This window comes from Aotus nancymaae, unplaced genomic scaffold (assembly GCF_030222135.1).
Source record: "Aotus nancymaae isolate 86718 unplaced genomic scaffold, 86718_ANA_hifiasm-v0.15.2.pri h1tg000002l, whole genome shotgun sequence".
NCBI lineage: Eukaryota > Metazoa > Chordata > Mammalia > Primates > Aotidae > Aotus > Aotus nancymaae.
Window position 1 is genome coordinate 27,713,234 of NW_026988413.1, and position 19,681 is coordinate 27,732,914.

The 19,681-nt window shown below is 37.9% G+C and overlaps 1 protein-coding gene across 3 annotated transcripts in view; it reads right to left on the reverse strand.

The window, feature by feature from the left end:
* Positions 1-19,681, reverse strand: part of AHCYL2 (adenosylhomocysteinase like 2) — a 199,819-nt gene that overhangs the window by 129,041 nt on the left and 51,097 nt on the right. The window lies entirely within an intron of this gene.

Consider the following 19,681-nt stretch of genomic DNA (forward strand, 5'->3'; position numbering starts at 1 on the left):
CTGTGATTGACAGATGCTATTTCTTTGAGTTCCAATGGCCTACTGCCAAGATCAACTGATTGTTTCTTGGTTAAAAGAATGGTACCAATCCATCAAACCACATGACTCCCCATAACCATAATACTTAATAACGTCATATTGGCAAAGTTTTATCATTTTCGAAGCTAACAAACACACACTCAACACACCCCATTGGGAAGGTAGAATAGATATTATTAATATCTTCATTTTATAGACTGGAAAACTACAACAAAGGCAATATATGGTTTATCCGGGGTACACATGTCAATAGTGGATCTAAATTCTAATTTATGAAGTTATATCTTATAGTCCCAGGATTTTCTATACATCACATATCTTTGCAATCTTCTTAGTATGTCTACTAATCTCAATATCTGCCCCATCTTATTAAAATATTTGCTAATAGAAGATATCCTGTTCATATGAACAGCTATAGTGTTGTGTGGATATAGGTTTGCATGGTGGAGTAGAAAGAGGGATATTTAGAAGCCGGGATGGGTTCAGATTACACTCTTGCCACTTAAGGTGTGTAACTTATGGTAAATTGTTAACTGGCTTCAATTGCTTTATCAGAAAAATTGATATGCCATCTACCTCACAGAATTCTAAGAATTAAATGAGTTAACACATCAAGTTCCTAATACTAAAAGGCATGTAAGTGTTAATTTCCTTCCCTGGAATAGTCCTTGAACAGACCAACAACCTCTAGAGAGTCTAACCCTTCTGATTTCAATGACCCCTAAAAATTAAGGGATAAGAATCAGGGAAACTGAAGCACTAATACTTTCCTGGCACTTCCCTCAGACATGTGGGATTTTTTGGCATCAGTCTAAAGAGAGCTTTTAGAGATGCAGTCAAAACCAATTAAGAAAAAAAATAGGAAAAGGCAAATGTGTCCAAATAAATAACATTCATCATGGGTACACAGAGTAATTGTTCTACCAACTAAACATATATTTAAATGCCAGCTAGAATACACTATTCAATCTCCCAATAAAGAAGCGAAGAATGTTTCTTTTCCTACGAAATAACCAGTTAGAGCCAAAGTGAAATAATATAAACATTAATCTAAATAATCTTTCTTCATTACTACCAAATAAGATAAAGCACTTTTCACAACCAATAAGTAAAAAAACATGTTAACTGTGAAATAAGTTCCTAAAAGTGAATTAACAATCCCTAAATTAGTTTAGAACAAATCACATGGCAGTCTTAATCTCAGTACTCTATACAAATTCATACCAAGCCACCTCTCTCCTGGAATTATACTATATTTCAAAAGACAGTTAAGAGATCATTGCTGTAAATATTTTAAAAATTTGAACTTGTTAGATCCTTGACCTATAAGAACTTAAATTAATTGTTGCAATTTTTATCATTTTTGTTTGAAGAAAATTTATGTGTGTATTAGGTTTCCTCAAATAAGTTTTTGGGATTTTGCAAGGGGGGTTGTTTTTTGAGACAAGGGCTCACTCTGTTGCCCAGGCTGGATTCAAACAGTCTCCCACCTTCCTAGTAACTAGGACTATAGGCATGTGCCACCATGCCCAGCTAATATTTTTGTTATTTTTTGTAGAGATGGGGTTTGACCATGTTGGCCAGGCTGGTCTCAAACTCTTGGGCTCAAGTGATCCACTGGTCTTGGCTTCCCACGTCCAGCCAGTTTCAGTCTGTTATAATCAATCTATGGCTTCTACTAGAACATGTTCAAGGCCAGACTCTGGTTATTAGTTGAAGGAGTATACATATATTTGCATATAACTTTTACGTGCTTTAAGAGTATTTTTAACCTCTTAGTCTTGGAAAACCAGCAAAATATAACTTACTATAGTAAGTTTAGCATTTATTATTTCTTAGTCTCCTCTTTTAAAAATTCCTTTTCTGCAACCATTACAAATGAGTTTCCCAATGCTATACTTTGGAAGATAACAACAACAACAAAAAAAACCCACCAAAAACTCTATGTCTTCACTGATCTACTTGAGAAAGCCAGGCACAGTGGCAAGTGCCTATAATCACAGCTACTCAGAAGGCAGAGGTGGGAGTAGTGCTTGAGCTTGGTAGTTTGAGACCAGCTGGGCAACACAATGAGACTCCATCTCTAATAAGTAAATAAGTAATTTTAAAAGTGGGTAAGCAATATGCCTTTATTTTATATTCCTCTTACTTTCATTCCCAAAGCAATATGCTTTTAGGAGTAATGTTTCTCAACCTAGAAGTTGTAAAACTGTGTCCCAAATCATTTATTCCTAATAATATTTAAGTTCCTTTCTAATGAATAAGTTAAAGTACATTCAAAGTTTTCCCTATTAACATAACTTTCTTTCTTTTCTTTTTTGTTTGTTTGAGAGACAGAGAGACTCTGTTGACCAGGATGGAGTGCAGTGGCGCGATCTTGAGCCATTGCAACCTCCGCCTCTGGGGTTCCAGCAATTCTTCTGCCTCAGCCTCCAGTAGCTGGGATTACAGGCGTACACAACCAAGCCCAGTTAATTTTTGTATTTTTAGTAGAGACAGGGTTTCACCATGTTGGCCTGGCTGGTCTTGCTCCTGACCTCAGGTGATCTGCCTGCCTCAGCCTCCCAAAGTGCTGGGATTACAGGCGTGAGCCACTGTGCCTGGCCTTAATGTCATTTTCATTCTTGTGTTACATTTACTTTACTGAGTGGGAGAGAAAGGAGTGATATATAGCCCTAGTCAGCAAGGAATTTTGAACAACTAGTGGGTTCTATTACATATGCTATACTCACAGCTGTGACAACTGCTGATTATTATAGTGCTTGTGACTTATTTTATCTTTATCTATGCATAAATTCATGATAATGAAGCAAAGACAGATGAAGAAACTAGGATGACTGCCTCTTTAGGACTCATGTATGAGAATGTTACGAACCTGTTCATAACCACACAAAACAAGTTATAACTATCTAATTAAAGGGAATGTGATAGTAAGCAAATTATGTTACAAGCAGTAGTCCTTAAAAATGTTCAACTTTGCAAATTTTATGAATTCTATTCTTTTTTTTTTTACAGTAAGACGAGGATAAAAGGAACTTAACTCTTCAATACTTCATAATTGTTTGTCTTAATATCACCCATGAAATGATGGCCTGGGAAAAATTAAAAGTAATTTTTTTGAGGAATAAAGTTCCATTTAAAAAAACTTAGCCACATTTGTCATTATAAAATGACAGATTTTGTGACAATAAATTCTATTATTCACATGACTATAAAATCCTTTCATGAATACCACTCCATCCTGCGAAAGAAAAGAAAAGGTCTCAGGTAAAGTCACCAAAAGTAATTTAACAGCAAAGGCTTTGGAAATAAAGCTTCAAATGCTTTATTTGAATCCTAGTGCTAATATTCACTAGTTGTATGACAGTAAGTTACTTAATGTTTGTGCTTTAATTACTTCATCTATAAAAAAGGAGATGATGATAATAATCCTACCAACTTTATAGGGTTGTGGTAAGAATAAATGATATGTATAATCCATGTAAAAATGTTCAGAACAGTGCTTCATATACTGTGGGTACTCAGTTTTGTTTTACTTCCCTGCAAAATTTTTGGGAGGTTTGTAGAATAAATGGATAAACTCATGGGGAACATGTCTGTCATATACATGAACATTCTTCGCCATTTATATTAAACGAGAAAAGAACCTGAGGGGAGGAAAGGAGGCCTTTAAAATGTTACTTATCTTACAGCAAGAGAAGTAAAGACAAGGACTTTGACTTACTTTTTTGGACAAAAATATAATTAAAAGATCCACTGGAAACAATGCCATGTCTGTTAACAAATGGCAATTAAATAACACTCACTTTTTAAAAAACACTTTTTTCTTTCACATGCACCCATATGATTTATTTTTCACTGTTATAATGGCTTTTCTTCAGATCACACAGGAAAGTCACGCTGGATATTGTTCCTCTGTCCTGCCTCCAGAATGAACTCATATTTTTAAATGCTGCTCAGAATATCAACTCATTCATTCAACATTTATGGAAAGCCATGCACTGGGCACCAGGGACAGAAAGGTGTCTAAGATACATCCTCATCATCAAGCTTAGTTTATTAGAAGAAATATACATGCGATCACATGCAGTGGCTCAGGCTTGTAATCCCAGCACTTTGGGAGGCCGAGGCAGGAAGATCACCTGAGGTCGGGAGTTCGAGACCAGCCTGACCAATATGAAGAAACCCCATCTCTGCTAAAGATACAAAATTAGCTAGGCATGGTGGCGCATGCTTGTAATCTCAGCTATGGGAGGCTGAGTCAGGAGAATTGCTTGAACCCGGGAGGTGGAGGTTGCAGTGAGCCAAGATCGTGACATTGCACTCCAGCCTGGGCAACAAGAGCAAAACTCTGTCTCAAAAAAAAAAAAAGAAAAGAAAAGAAAAGACATATATATATGTAAAATCACTAGAAAATGACTAAAATGCAATGAATTGACACATATTCAAAACTGTTTAAACCCAAGAGTTTATGATACCAAAAAACCCACCAAAATCAATGCCTAATTGGAGAATGCTAGTGAGCCAATACAGTATTCTGAAAATTGGTAAATAAGGGGACAGAACAAAGCATTCATCTTGACTTTCCCATATGTATTATACCACTGGGTAAATCAAAGACTAGAAAAGAGGAAGTTTCTCTTTATAGAAGTATCCCAGCTAATAAATGAAGAAAGAATAATAGAATTGGATTATCATCATTGCATAGCTCTTAATGATTTAATGGATCTAAGTAAAAATCATCAATAGCTACTACCATCACACAAAAAGAGACAGGTTGGGTGAGGTGGCTCATGTTGGCAATCTCAACACTTTGAGAGGCCAAGGCAAGAGGATTGCTTGAACCCAGGAGTTCAAGACGAGCCTAGGCAACATAGTGGAACCGTCACCTCTACAAAAAATTTTAAAAAATTAGCTAGGCCTAGTGATACAAGCCTGTGCTCCTAGCTACTAGGGAGGCTGAGGTGGGAGGATCACTTGAGCTCAGGAGGCTGGGGCTGCAGTGAGCCATAATTGTGCCACTGCACTCCAACCTGGGCAACAGAGCAAGACCCTGACTCAAAAAAAGTAAAATAAAAATAAAAATAGGCCGGGCATGGTGGCTTATGCCTATAATCCCAGCACTTTGGGAGGCCAAGGCTAGCAGATGGCTCTAGCCCAGGAGTTCAGGACCAGCCTGGGCAACATGGCAAAACTCTATCCCTACAAAATAAACAAACAACAACAAACAAAAAATTAGCCAGGCGCAGTGGTGCAAGCTTGCAGTCCCAGCTACTCAGGAAGTTGAGGAGGGAAGATCAATTGAGCCCAGGAGGTTGAGGCTGCAGTGAGCTGTGATCGTGCTACTGCAATCCAACCTGGGTGACAGAACAAGACCCTGTCTCAAAAATAATAATAAATAAAACTTAAAAACAAAAAAGAAAAAAGACAAGCAGACATTTATGTACCTCCTGATGGAAGTGCTTAACACCACTCATGAAGAAATCTGAACACTCTTCTAAATATAAGTACCGCTGGCCACAGTGGCTCATGTCTGTAATCCCAGCACTTTGGGAGGCTGAGGTGGGAAGATCACTTGAGGTCAGGAATTTGAAACCAGCCTGGCCAATATGGTAAAACCCTGCTTCTACAAAAATTAGCCGGGTGTGGAGGCAGGTGCCTGTAATCCCAGCTACTCAGGAGGCTGAAGAGGAAAATCTCTTGAACCCAGAAGGCAGAGGTCGCAGTGAGCCGAGAGATCATGCCACTGCATTCCAGCCTGAGCGACAGTGAGTCTCAAAAAAATAAAATAAAATAAAATAAATATAAGTACCAATTTACGGAAGTTGTAGAAGACAAAGGAACATGTTAAAGACACTATAGAGATGTAATCAGCAAAATTCAGACTCAGGGAAATTCTGTAAACCAAATGACTTCATTTCTACAACAAAAAATTGCAAAACAAAAAGCAGGGGAGAAGAGAGGACCAATGTTAAGGGACAAATTAACAAACTGCATTATATGATATTTATTTGCATCCTGATTCAGACATAGTGAAAAAAATAAACATTTGTGAATATTCCCAATGAGGGAAATGTGAATACTGGGTTTTTTATGCTATTAAAGAACTATTGTTAACTTTTTTTTTTTTTTTTGAGATGGAGTTTTGCTCTTGTTACCCAGGCTGGAGTACAATGGCGCGATCTTGGCTCACCGCAACCTCCACCTCCTGGGTTCAGGCAATTCTCCTGCCTCAGCCTCCTGAGTAGCTGGGATTACAGGCACGTGCCACCATGCCCAGCTAATTTTTTGTATTTTTAGTAGAGACGGGGGTTTCACCATGTTGACCAAGATGGTCTTGATCTCTTGACCTCGTGATCCACCCGCCTCAGCCTCCCAAAGTGCTGGGATTACAGGCGTGAGCCACCGCGCCCGGCTATTGTTAACTTTTTAGTGTGATAATGGAATTGAGGTTATTTATTTAAAGTCTTTATCTTTAGAGATATAGTGATATGTTTGCAGATAAACTTCTTCTATTTGTATCCAATAATCCGGGGAGTGAGTGGAATGGATAGGGCTATACATGAAACAAGTGGTCATTAATTCACAATTGTTGAAGGTGGGTAATGGAGTACATGATCGACATTTTCTATTATAAAAAACATTAAAAAGACACAGTAAACATTAAAATGACATGGGGTGGGGAGAAGGAGCTCTACATAAAGAACTTAGCCTGCATATCACAAGTACTAGTTATAATCACTAAAAAGCTTAAGGGTTGGATTAGATGACCTCTTAGCATCTGACTCTCAAACCCAGTAGTCTAAAATTCAATGACTAGATTATCTTTAAAGGTCATCTCTAAAATTTTTTGATTCTTCTTTCCCAGAGAGCTGCCTTAACTTTCCTCTCCCACTGGTTAGCAACAGCCTACAAAATCACTGAACAACAATTACTTTTAAAAAGCACATAAACTGGGACTTACTCCCAGTTCAGTGCTTGGAGTTTTCAGCTATACCACCCACTTCAATTCTGGAGTCTGGATGTTGGATGTTATACTGCTTAATTAGCTTAAACAGCCAGTACTGATTAAACACATGGAAAAATCTGCTGTAGACCTGATGGTGATAACTCTTGTGTTTCTCTTTTCTCACACATAAACAGTTTGGGAACAGTGGTCCCAAAATGTGGTCCAGAAACCACTGGAGGTCTCCCTGGAGCAGGTGCTTAAGGTTTAAAGTATTTTCATGATAACATTAAGATGATATTTATTCTTTTTACTCTCATTATAAGTGTACAGTGGCATTTTCCAGAGGATACAAGATGTGTGGCAACGCACCAGGTAAGGCAAAAGCAGATATAAGAATCCAACTGTTTTTTATGAATTTGGCCATCAAAGAGATTTGCAGGAATATAAAACAATACTTTTCTTCCCATTAAATGTTTTAGAAAATCTAGTTATTTTTAATGAAAATGTTATTTATGTTAACATATAGTGGACTTTTCAATTTATTAATATTTAAATATTTTTAAATGTCTCCATTTTAAATAAATAGCACACAGTGGGTTTATGGTTATTTTAAATCAATCAATCAGTCAATCATTTTTAAATTATCAGGTTTAATTCCTAACATGGTAAATATTGACATAGATATAACCCACAGAGACAAAAACTTTTTGGGATCCTTAATTTTTAAGAGTGTAAAGGAGCCAGATGTGGTGGCTCACCTCTGCAATCCCAGCACTCTGGGAGGCCAAGGTGGGCAGATCATTTAAGGTCAGGAGTTCGAGACCTGCCTGGCCAACATGGTGAAACCCATCTCTACTAAAAATACAATTAGCCAGGCGTGGTGGAGTGCACCTGTGGTCCCAGCTACTTGGGAGGCTAAGGCAGGAGAATCACTTGAGCCTGGGAGGTGGAGGTTATAGTGAGCTGCGAGCATGCCACTGCACTGCCGCCTGGGTGATGAGAGTGAAACCCTGTCTCAAAAAAAAAAAGAAAGGAACACACACACACACACACTTCCTCTCATATTTATATTTGTCTTTGAAAACCAGGTAAAGGGAAAAAAGGAAAAGGCCAGGGCAAGTCTCATGGGGAGAAGCTTGAACCTGGGGGGCACCATCACACACACACAGACACACAAAGAGTGGAAAAGGCCCTGAGACCAGAAAGTTTGAGAACTACTGCTCTAAAACACCTATAACTCTAATTAATGCTCACATTACCATTTCATTTTATACTGTATAGCCTCAATTCTTTTATTTTCACCCTCCAAGAAAAGACACTGTGACCTAAAACGAGTTGGTCTGATATAACTAAGATTTCTTTTTGGTGGGGTTAGCAGGTAGGGAGGTAGTCCTGGTTTAAAGAAAATAGAGGATTAAGGCCAGGAGTGGTGGTTCATGCCCCTAATCCCAGCACTCTGGGAGACCAAAGTGGGCAGATTACTTGAGCTCAGAAGTTTGAGACCAGCTTGATGCACAAAGTGAGACCCTTGTCTCTATACAAAATACAAAAATTAGCCGGGTGTAGTAGTATACACCTGTAGTTCCAGTTGCTCAAGAGGCCGAGGTGGGAGGATCGCTTGAGCCTGGGAGGTAGAGGTTGTAGTGAGCCGAGATCATGCCACTGCCCTCTAGCCCGGGTGACAGAGCCAGACCCTATCTCAAAAAGAAAGAAAAAAAGAAGAAGAGAAGAGAAGAGGAGACAAGAAAAAAAAAGAAAAGAAAAGAAAAGAAAAGAGAAAAGAAAAGAAAAGAAAGGGAGGGGAGGGGAGGGGAGGAAGAAGGAAGGAAGAGAGAGAGAGAAAGACAAAAAAAGAGAGGATTTAAAAAGGACATGAAGAACTTTAATCACATGGATTCTACAAGGTCAGGAAGAACATTCCCTCTGGGGAAAAACTGGCAGTAAGTCCAACCTAAGTTCTTTTTTTCAAAATATACCTTTTTTCTTTTCCAACTTGCCAAAACTGAAATTTAGACTCCTCGATCCTGGTTCCCTGACACCATGGGAAGACTGGCAAAACAATTCTTCCTGGTCTGAGTAGGAGAAGCTGGTCATCTCAGGACACAAAGAGCTATTCATTTCCTTGCCTGATAGATTCTCCATCAGGAATATCTATGCTCTGATCCCTGCCCAATTCTTATAACAAAAACTTGAAGTTTAATTCAGTTCAACAAACTTGTGTGAACCCTTGCAAGAATGATTCCAGGAGGCCTCAAATAAGAGAGAAAGAAAAAAATGCAGCCCTAACCACAGCTGATGTTAGCTGTAAATACATCCATACATTCACACATCAGGGAGGCTACATACATAAATACACAAGGGAGGTCACAGATGGGAGAGAAAGCAAAGGCTTATAGCCCACAGCGTTTAGCATATGTAATATCTACATATGCTAACAGCTAGAGCTGGCTGTCCCAGCCTTATTAACCCCCGAGCAGTATTGGACTCTTCTGTACCATGTCTTCTAATTTTTTATACTCCAAGATATTTTAACTAGATTTCACCTTTACAAAAATATTGGAGCAGAAAATAGAAATTTGCTTACTTTCCTAGGGTTATAATTCATATAAATTAGTATAATCAAACCTGGATTATTCTAGTTTGCCAAAAATAAAGCTCTAGAAACTAATGATTTCATTTTCTATTTCTTAATACATTTTTCTAGTCTGAAAAAAAATTTTTTTTAATTTTTTCATTGCCACTCCTTTTCAATTAATCAACAATTGCATACTGAACACAGAGAAGAATGAGAAAGCAAGAGTGAAAGTCACAAGCTAGAATTCTCCAAGGGATCCTCATCTTCATAGTCCCATAAGTGAGAAATCACATTGTCTCAGGATGGACCCCCAAACAACAATTCCAAGCTTTTTCCATCCCACCGACAGGTAAAATTTCCCTGTTCCTCACTCTTGTCCTTCCTCTCTGAGAAGACTAACAAATCACTTCATCTTAATTATAGAATCACTTTCTGCTCACAATTAACCCCAACCTCATACCTTTCTTTCCTTTATTACTTCCACTAACAGAATTCAGTCCTTATCACCTCCCTTTATTTATTCAGCTAGGACACAGTCTTCCTCCCCCAGGAAATCTGGGAAATCAATTATTTATAATAAAATAGTATTCACATTATTCATTAACCAGGCAAAAGGACAGTGCTTTCTTTTAAAAAATAACTCCATTGTAGAAAGGTTTAAAGCTATTACAATTTTTTGAATAGCTGGATCTTGATTTTGTTTTTTAAAGCCTCAGGATGTAAAAAGTTTCTTTATTCTATTCCTGGGGGATTTCTTCCCTAAGGTCACAAAATCTAATCAAACAAGATAGGTAGCCTGGTTTTAAATTTTTAAAATGACCACCTGATGCTATTTGGAAGCTAATATGAAAAATGATAGTGATGCTGAGTTCAGACCTCAGGGCCTGCAGTACAAGAGGTACTATATTGTGTTATTCACACAATCATAGAACATATTAAGCCTCTTTTTTTATAGATAAAAATCAAAGCACAAGCAATTACCAAAAAACCCTTAAAATATAAAACTTTAGTCTCTCAAAATGATGGGAGAGAAGAAGGTGAAACTTTAAATTTTAAAGTCCAGAAAATTTCTGTCAGCCCCTCACCTTTGGCAAATATATCCATTTAGTGTATATGTTTATCCTGAAACATTTCAAGCACATAAAAAATTATTTAAAATAATGGACTTCCATTTCTAGCCAATATGGAATAAAAAGTATAAGATTTACCTGCCTGCCTCAAATAAACAAACCAAAAAAGCAGAGAAAATACATGAAACGATGGTTTCAAAGACACTGCACATTAGGCAATGAAGAACAGGGATCCCTGAGAGACAGAAAACAAGTGAAGTAACTCTGTGAATGCCTCTGCTTACTACCTTGAGAACATTTCCAAGGTGCAGTTTAGGAAGGAGGAACCCAAGTAGAGCCCTGGGGCTATCTTAGTTGAAGAGATGGAGTTGAGAGTCTGGGAAGGTCAAGGCAGAGAGAGTATGCAGGATGGAGTGCTGGAAAAGGGGCTGCATGGTAGGAGCACCTGGAGCCCTGCAGTGGCCTCCTCTTAAGTACCTAGTGCGGTACTGACTAGTGAGCGCATGTAGGAACTACTCAGAGAACTAGAGGGAACGCTAACTAGCATTCAAACAAAACAATGCCTGTTCCCACCAGCCAAAATGGAAAACTCCATAATTAACAAGCCACAAGGTAGAGTATTCCAAAAGGTCTTGAGGAATAACTACCCTAGATGGAAAACTGCTCTGGCCCCACAAATCTTTCTTTCTCTCCCCTGCTTCTTTCTCTCTATTTTTTGAAACAAATCTTAAGGAAAGGATTCAACTGTATTAATAAATTAACTGTGACACAGAACTAATTAAAAAAAATCCAGTACCTAAAAAGGTAAAATTCACAATGTTTAGAATCCATGCAAGTTTATCAAACATGCAAAGAAGAAAACATTACCCATAAAGAAGAGAAAAATCAATCAACTGAAGCTAACAGAATTGACATATATGTTAGAATTAGCAGACAGGGGCATTAAAAAAGTTATTCCATATTCAAAAAGCTAAATAAAAACATGGGAGAAAGAAAATAAGGACTAAATCCAACATCTACAGATAAAAAGAATAATGTCTAATATGAAAAAATACATTGGATAAGATTGATGGCAGATCAGACAAAACATAAGAGATGAGTGAACTTGAAGACACATAATAAAAACTATGCAGAATAAACCAGAGTGGGCTGGGTGTGGTGGCTCACGCCTATAATTCCAGCACTTTGGGAGGCCAAGGCAGGCGGATCACGAGGGAGGCCAAGAGACCGAGACCATCCTGGCCAACACGGTAAAACCTTGTCTCTACTAAAAATACAAACATTAGCTGGGTATGGTGGCAAGCACCTGTAGTCCCAGCTACTTGGGAGGCTGAGGCAGGAGAATTGCTTGAACCCGGGAGGCGGAGGTTGCGGTAAGCCGAGATAACACCACTGCACTCCAGCCTGGCGCCTGGCGACAAAGCAAGACTCTGTCTCAAAAAAAAATAATAATAAACCAAAGTGGAAAAAGAATAAAAAGACCATGAGTGAATTCTAGGAACACTTGAAGCAGTTTAATATACATGTAACTAGAGTTCCCAGAAGGAAAGAGAGGAAAGAAAGAGGTATTTAAAAAAATTGTGGTCAAAATTTTCCAAATTTGATATTGACAACTCATAGATCTAAGATGCTCAATGAACCATAAGAACAAAAAACATAAGAAAAATGCACCAATAATAGAAAAATATTTTTTTCAAGTGCATATAAAAAATTTACCAAGATAAGCCATATTTGAGGCCATAAATCAATCCTCAATAAATGTAAAAGAATTCAAGTCATACAAAGTATGTTCTCCAACCATAATGGAATTACATTAGGAATCAACAAAGGAAAATATCTGCAAAATGCCCAAATATTAGGAAGCAAAATAATACATACCTATGTAACTGATGGGTCAAAGAATAAATCAAAGGGGAAATTAGAAAGTGAATTGAACTGAATGAAAATGAAAATATATCAAAATTTTTGGAAGGTTGTTAAAGCGGCACTAAAGGAAATTTATAACACAAAGCACTCCTATTAATAAAAGAAGGTCTCAAATAAAACACTTCAGCTTCCTTCAAGAATTGAGAAACATGGCGGTAGCTCACACCTATAATCCCAGCACTTTGGAAGGCCAAGGCAGGCGAATCACTTGAGTACAGGATTTCGAAACCAGCCTGGGCAACATGGCAAAACCCCATCTCTACAGAAAACGCAATAATTAGCCAGGGATAGCGCTGCCAGGCATGTAGTCCCAGCTACTTGAGAGGCTGAGGCAGAAGGATCGTTTGAGTCCAGGATGCAGAGTCTGCAGTGAGCCAAGATGATACCATTGCACTCTAGCCTGGGCAATAGAGTGAGACCCTGTCTCAAAAAAAAAAAAAAAAATCTAGAAACAGAAGAACTAATAAAACACAAAGTAAGCAGAAGAAAGAAAACAAAGATCAGAAGGAAATCTATACCAGCTCTTTTAGAACGCTGAAAAGAAGAAATATTTCCCAACCATTTCATGATGTCAGCATTATACTAATACCAAAGACCTAAAGAAAATTGCATACTAATAACTCTCATGAACATAAAATCTTTTAAAAATTTTAGCAAACCAAATCCAGCAATATATAAAAAGAATACATCACAATCAGGTGAAATTTATCCTAAGAATGTAAGGTGAGTTTAATATTTTTAAATGAATCAATGTAACTCACCATGTTAACAAATTTAAAAAGATCATGTGATCATATCTATAGATATGGAAAAAGTCTTAGACAAAATCCACCAGACATTCCTGATAAAAACTGTCAGAAAACTAGGAATACAAGGAAACTTTCTGAACTTGATAAAGGGGATCTAAAAAAAACCAACAGCTAATATCATACTTAATGGTTTCTACTCTTACCACATCTATTCCACATTGTATGGGATGTCCTGAAAAGTACAATAAAATAAGAACTTAAAAAGTATCTAGACTAGAAAGTGAGTCATAAAACTGTCTTTACTCACAGATGACATGACTATCTCAGTTGAAAATCTAATGGAATCTACAAAAAAGCTACTAGAACTAAAACAAAAATTTAGCAAATTTAGGGCCAGGCATGGTGGCTCACACTTGTAATCCCAACATTTTGGGAGGCTGAAGGGGGTGGATTGCTTCAGGTCAGGAGTTCGAGATCAGCCTGGCCAACATGGTGAAACCTCATCTCTACTAAAATACAAAAATTATCTGGGCATGGTGGTGGGTGCCTGTAATCCTAGCTACTAGGGAGACTGAGGTAGGAGAACTGCTTGAACCAAAGAGGTAGAGGTTGCAGTGAGCTGAGATCACGCCACTGCACTCCAGCCTGAGCAACAGAGCAAGACTTCATCTCAAAAAAATAAAAAAATTAAAAATAATTTAGCAACTTTAAAGACTATAAGATCAGTTTATAAAAGTCAATTGATATTTCTGTATAATAGCAAAGGGCAATCATACTGTCAGAAGCATTAGAACCAAAGTGACTCCATCTTAAATAGAGGCTGAGTAAAATGAAGCTGAGACCTGCTAGGCTGCATTCCCAGGAAGCTAGGCATTCTTAGTCACAGGATGAGACAGGAGGCTGGCACAAGAACAGGTAACAAAGACACCGCTGATAAAACAGGACATAGTAAAGAAGCTGGCCAAAACCGAGAGGTGCCTCTGGTTGTCCTCACTGCTCTTCTATGCTAATGATAATGCATTAGTATGCTAAAAGATATTCCCACCAGTGCCATGACAGTTTACAAATACCATGGCAACATCAGAAGTTACCCTAAAAGGAAGGGGAGCCCTGAGTTGTGGGAAATGCCTGCCCCTTTCCTGCAAAACTCATGAATGAATAATCCACCCCCTGTTGAGTATATGATCAAAAAATAACCACAAAATAGCCAATCAGCAGCCCTTGGGGCTGCTCTGTCTATGAAGCAGCCATTCTTTTATGCCTTTACTTTCTTTTTTTTTTTTTTTTTTTTTTTTTGAGACGGAGTCTCGCTCTTGTTACCCAGGCTGGAGTGCAATGGCGCGATCTCGGCTCACTGCAACCTCCGCCTCCTGGGTTCAGGCAATTCTCCTGCCTCAGCCTCCTAAGTAGCTGGGATTACAGGCACGCGCCACCGTGCCCAGCTAATTTTTTTTGTATTAGTAGAGACGGGGTTTCACAATGTTGACCAGGATGGTCTCGATCTCTTGACCTCGTGATCCACCCGCCTCGGCCTCCCAAAGTGCTGGGATTACAGGCTTGAGCCACCGCGCCCGGCCTATGCCTTTACTTTCTTAAACTTGCATTCACTTTACTCTGCAGACTCACCACAAATTCTTTCTTATAGGAGATTGAAGAATCCTCCCTTAGGGTCTAGATCAGGACCCCTTTCCAGTAATAATAATGAAATTTTTAAATACCACTTATAATAACAAAAACAGGAAACATTGATGCACTGGACAAAAGATGTGCAAGACCTATTGAAAACTACCAAACACTGGCTGGGCACGGTGGGTCACACCTGTAATTCCAGCATTTTGGGAGGCCAGGGTGGGAGAATCACCTGAGGTCAGGAGTGTGAGATCAGCTAGGCCAACATGGCAAACCCCATCTCTACTAATCCTAGCTACCCGGGAGGCTAAGGCAGGACAAAAAAAAAAACTACCAAACACTTCTGAGAGAAATAAAAGACATCCACAATTATGTATAGATATGCTATTCATGGCCAAAAGATTCAATATTGTTAAGCTATCAATTCTCTCCAAATGCAGGTTCAACACAATTCCAATAAAAATCCCAGACACTTTGTTGTAGAATCTGACAAACTAATTCTAAAATTCACATGGAAATGTAAAGGATGCAGAAGAGTCAAAACAACTTTGAAAAAGAAAAACAAAGCTGGAGTACTACCTCTATCAGTTTTTATAGTTTTTTATAAAAACTACAGCTATCAAAATAATGTGGTAGTTGTGTCAAGTTAGACAAACAGATCAATGGAATGGAAGAAAGTCCAGAAATAGACCCACACATATGTAGACAACTAATTTTCAACAAAGGTGCAAGAGTAATTCAGTGGAGAAAAGACAGTCTTACCAACAAATGATGCTGCAACAATCAGATATTCATACGCAAAAAAAAGAGCTTCAATGCAAACCTTGTACCATATACAAAAATTAACTCAAAATGGGCCACTGGCATAAAATGTAAAACCAAAATTATAAAGCTTCTAGAAGAAAACATTAAGAGAAAACCCTTCTAATCTTGGATTGGACAAAGATTTCTTAGATAGGACACCAAAACTATAAGCCGTAAGAGAGCAAATTGATAAATTGGGCTTCATCAAAATACAAAGCTTTTGCTCTTCAAAAGGTATTGTGAAGAGAATAAAAAAATAAGCCACAGACTAGGAGGAAATATTTGCAAATTATCTATCTGATAAAGGACTTATATCTAGAATATATGAAAAATTCTCAAAACTTGATAATTAGAAAATAAACAACCCAATGAATTAAAAATGGTCAAAAGAGGCTGGATGTGGTGACTCACATCTGTAATCCCAACACACTGGGAGACTGAGGTAGGAGGATCACTTGAGCCCAGGAGTTCGAGACCAGCCTGGGCAACACGGGAAGATCCCATCTCTAAAAAAATAAAATAAAAATAGTCAAAATATTTAAATAGACACTTTACCACAAGAGACATACAAATGACCAAAAGTATATAAAAAGATTCTCAACATTAGTAACTAAAGTAGATTAAAACCACAACGAAATACTATTTTTGCTAATCAGAATGGCTAAAAATAAAGACTAACCATACCAAATGTTGATGAGGATATGGAGGAATTCAAACCTGGTGGGAATGTAAAATAACAAAACCTCTTTGGAAAACAGTTTGGCAGTTTCTTAAAAGTTAAACCATATACTTATATGATCCAACCATTACACTTCCAGATATTTAACAATGAGGAATAAAAAGGTATCTCTATTATCTCCAAAAACCCTTTAAATTTGTGCAGTTTTTTGTATGTCAATTATACCTCTATAAAACTACTGTAAAAATTGCATCTGTGCCTCTTTTCAATTAGGTAGAATTTTACTTATTAATTTACAATATTTAATGATTATAGGTCTCTTCGGGTTTGTATTCCTCCTTGCATCAATTTTGGTAAACTATATATATTTTTCACAATGTTATTCTTTTTATCTAAGTTTTACAATTTAGCACCATAGATTTGTTAATGTTTGTTATTTCATAAGCTATGCCGTATTTGTAGATATGACTTCTTGTTCAATCTTAGTATGTGTATCTTCACTCTGTCTTCCTGATTAATCTTTGCAGGGCTTTGTCTTATTTTAATCGTGTTTCCAGAAAACCAACTTTTGTTGCTGTTAATTCTTTTACATCTTTGTTTTCAATTTTTCTTTTCTTTTCTTTTTTTTTTGAGACAGAATCGCACTCTGTTGCCCAGACTGGAGTGCAGTGGCATGATCTCAGCTTATTGCAACCTCCATCTTCTGGGTTCAAGCAATTCTCGTGCCTCAGCTCCCTGAGTAGCTGGGATTACAGGTACCCACCAACATACCTGGTTAATTTTTATACTTTACTTAGTAGAGAGTTGGAGTTTCATCATGTTGGCCAGGTTGGTCTTGAACTCCTGACCTCAAGTGATCCACCTGCCTCAGCCTCCCAAAATGTTGGGATTATACGTGTGAGCCACCGCACCCAGCCTATCTTCAATTTCATTCGGTTCTGCTGTTATTATTTTATTTTTTTGAAACAGAGTTTCACTCTTGTTCCCCAGGTTGGAGTGCAATGGCACGATCTTGGCTGATTGCAACCTCCACCTCCTGGGTTCAAGCAATTCTACTGCCTCAGCCTCCCGATTATAGCCCCTGGGATTACAGGCACCTGCCACCATGCCCAGCTAATATTTCTGTATTTTTATTAGAGATGGGGTTTCACCATGTTGGCCAGGCTGGTCTTGAACTCCTGGCCTCAGGTGATCTGTCCGCCTTGGCCTCCCAAAGTGTGGATTACAGGTGTGAGCCACCTTGCCCAGTCCTGCTGTTATTTTTATTATTCTTCCCTTCTACTTTCCTTGGCTCTTATTCATTTCTTTTTAAAAATAACTTTTCAGTCAAATACTAAGACTGACAAATAATGAGCTCTGTTTTTTTCCTAATATAGACATGTAAGGCTGTAAACTTCCCTCTGGCTTTTTTAATGTTTTCAATTCGTTTTTCTTGCCCTCATCTTCTTTGTGGTTATATAAATTTCCCTCTAAATGCTGCTTTAGTTGTAACCCATAATTTTAATATACAGTATTTATATTATCATTCAGCTTTACTTATAATTTCCATTATTATTTCTTCTTTGATATATGAGTTACTTAGAAGTATGCTTTTAAATTTCCAAATACATAAAATTTTGGTTATATTTTTGCTCAATTTCAATCTTAACTGAATTGAGTAAGAGAACAGTCTGCATAATATCCATTCACTGGTTTTGTTGAGACTTGATTTATGAATTCAGTGTGTGTTCAATTTTTTTAAAACTCCCTAAAAAGAATGTATATTCTCATATACTAGGTGCGGGGCTTGGTACATATCCACCAAATGAAGCCTATTGGTTGTTTGATCAAATCTTCTATATATTCTCAAGTTTTTTTGTCTGTTTGATCATCAATTACTTAAAAAGACATTTAAAATTTTCCCATTTTATAGATTTATGAATTTATTCATATTTGTATCTATAGATTTTCTTCCTATATTCTATCTATATATCCTCTCTATATATTTTAAGGCCTTCTATAGGATGCATGCTGATTTGGAATTATAGCTTCTTGCTTAATTCTTCCTTTACAATTTTTTTTGGATTTTTTTTTTTTTTTTTTTGAGACGGAGTCTCGTTCTGTCACCAGGTTGGAGTGCAGTGGCACTATCTCAGCTCACTGCAACCTCTACCTCCCAGGTTCAAGCGATTCTTCTGCCTCAGCCTCCTGAGCAGCTGGGACTACAGGCACGTGCCACCACATGCAGCTAATTTTTGTATTTTTACTAGAGACAGGGTTTCACCATGTTGGCCAGGCTGGTCTCGATCTCTTGACCTCGTGATCCTTCTGATGATTTTTAACACAAATAATGATTTTTGTCTTCAAATCAGTTTGCCTACTATTAACTTACTATACTAGCTTTCTTATAGAATAGGTTTTTCCATATCTTTATTTCCAATCTCTCTGATTCCTTATATCTTGGGTGTGTTTCTTATAAACTACATAGACTTGGATTATTTTCTGTTCAGTTTGGCAATGCTCCAGTTTTTTTTTTTGTTGTTGTTGTTGTTTTTTCGAGACAAAGTCTTGCTCTGTCACCCAGGCTGGAATGCAGTGGCACAATCTCAACTCACAGAAACCTCTGCCTCCTGGGTTCATGAGATTCTCCTGCCTCAGCCTCCTGAGTGGCTGGGATTAAAGGCATCCGCCACCATGCCTGGCTAATTTTTATATTTTTAGTAGAGACAGGGTTTCACCATGTTGGCCAGGCTGGTCTCGAACTCCTGACCTCAGATAATCTGTCTGCCTCGGCCTCCCAAAGTGCTGGGATTATATGTGTGAGCCACTGTGCCTGCTCATGTTCTATTTATCTACATCTAAATTTAAAAACTATTCCAAATGTTCGTAGCGTTAAATGATAATGATTTTATTATTCTCATGATTCTGTGGGCTGAGAAATTCTGACAGGGCACAGCAGAGATGGCTTATCTCTGATTGACAATATCTGGGAACTCAGGTGGGGTGCCCTGAAAGGATGAAGATGGCTAAGATGTCTTAACAGGGGCCATAAGTCTGAAACCTTGGCTCTTCTCCAGGTGGTGTCTGCTACAGCCGGATTATTCAACATGGTTCCTTCACTCACTCATATGGCTGACAGTTAGTTGATACTGGCTGTTTGCTGGTAGCTCACTGGGGCTATCAACCAGTGCCTACATGTGTCCTCTCCATCTGGCTTGGGATTCTCACAGCATGGTGGCTGAGTTCTGTGAGCAAGCAGTCCAAGAGAGAGGATTCCAAGGG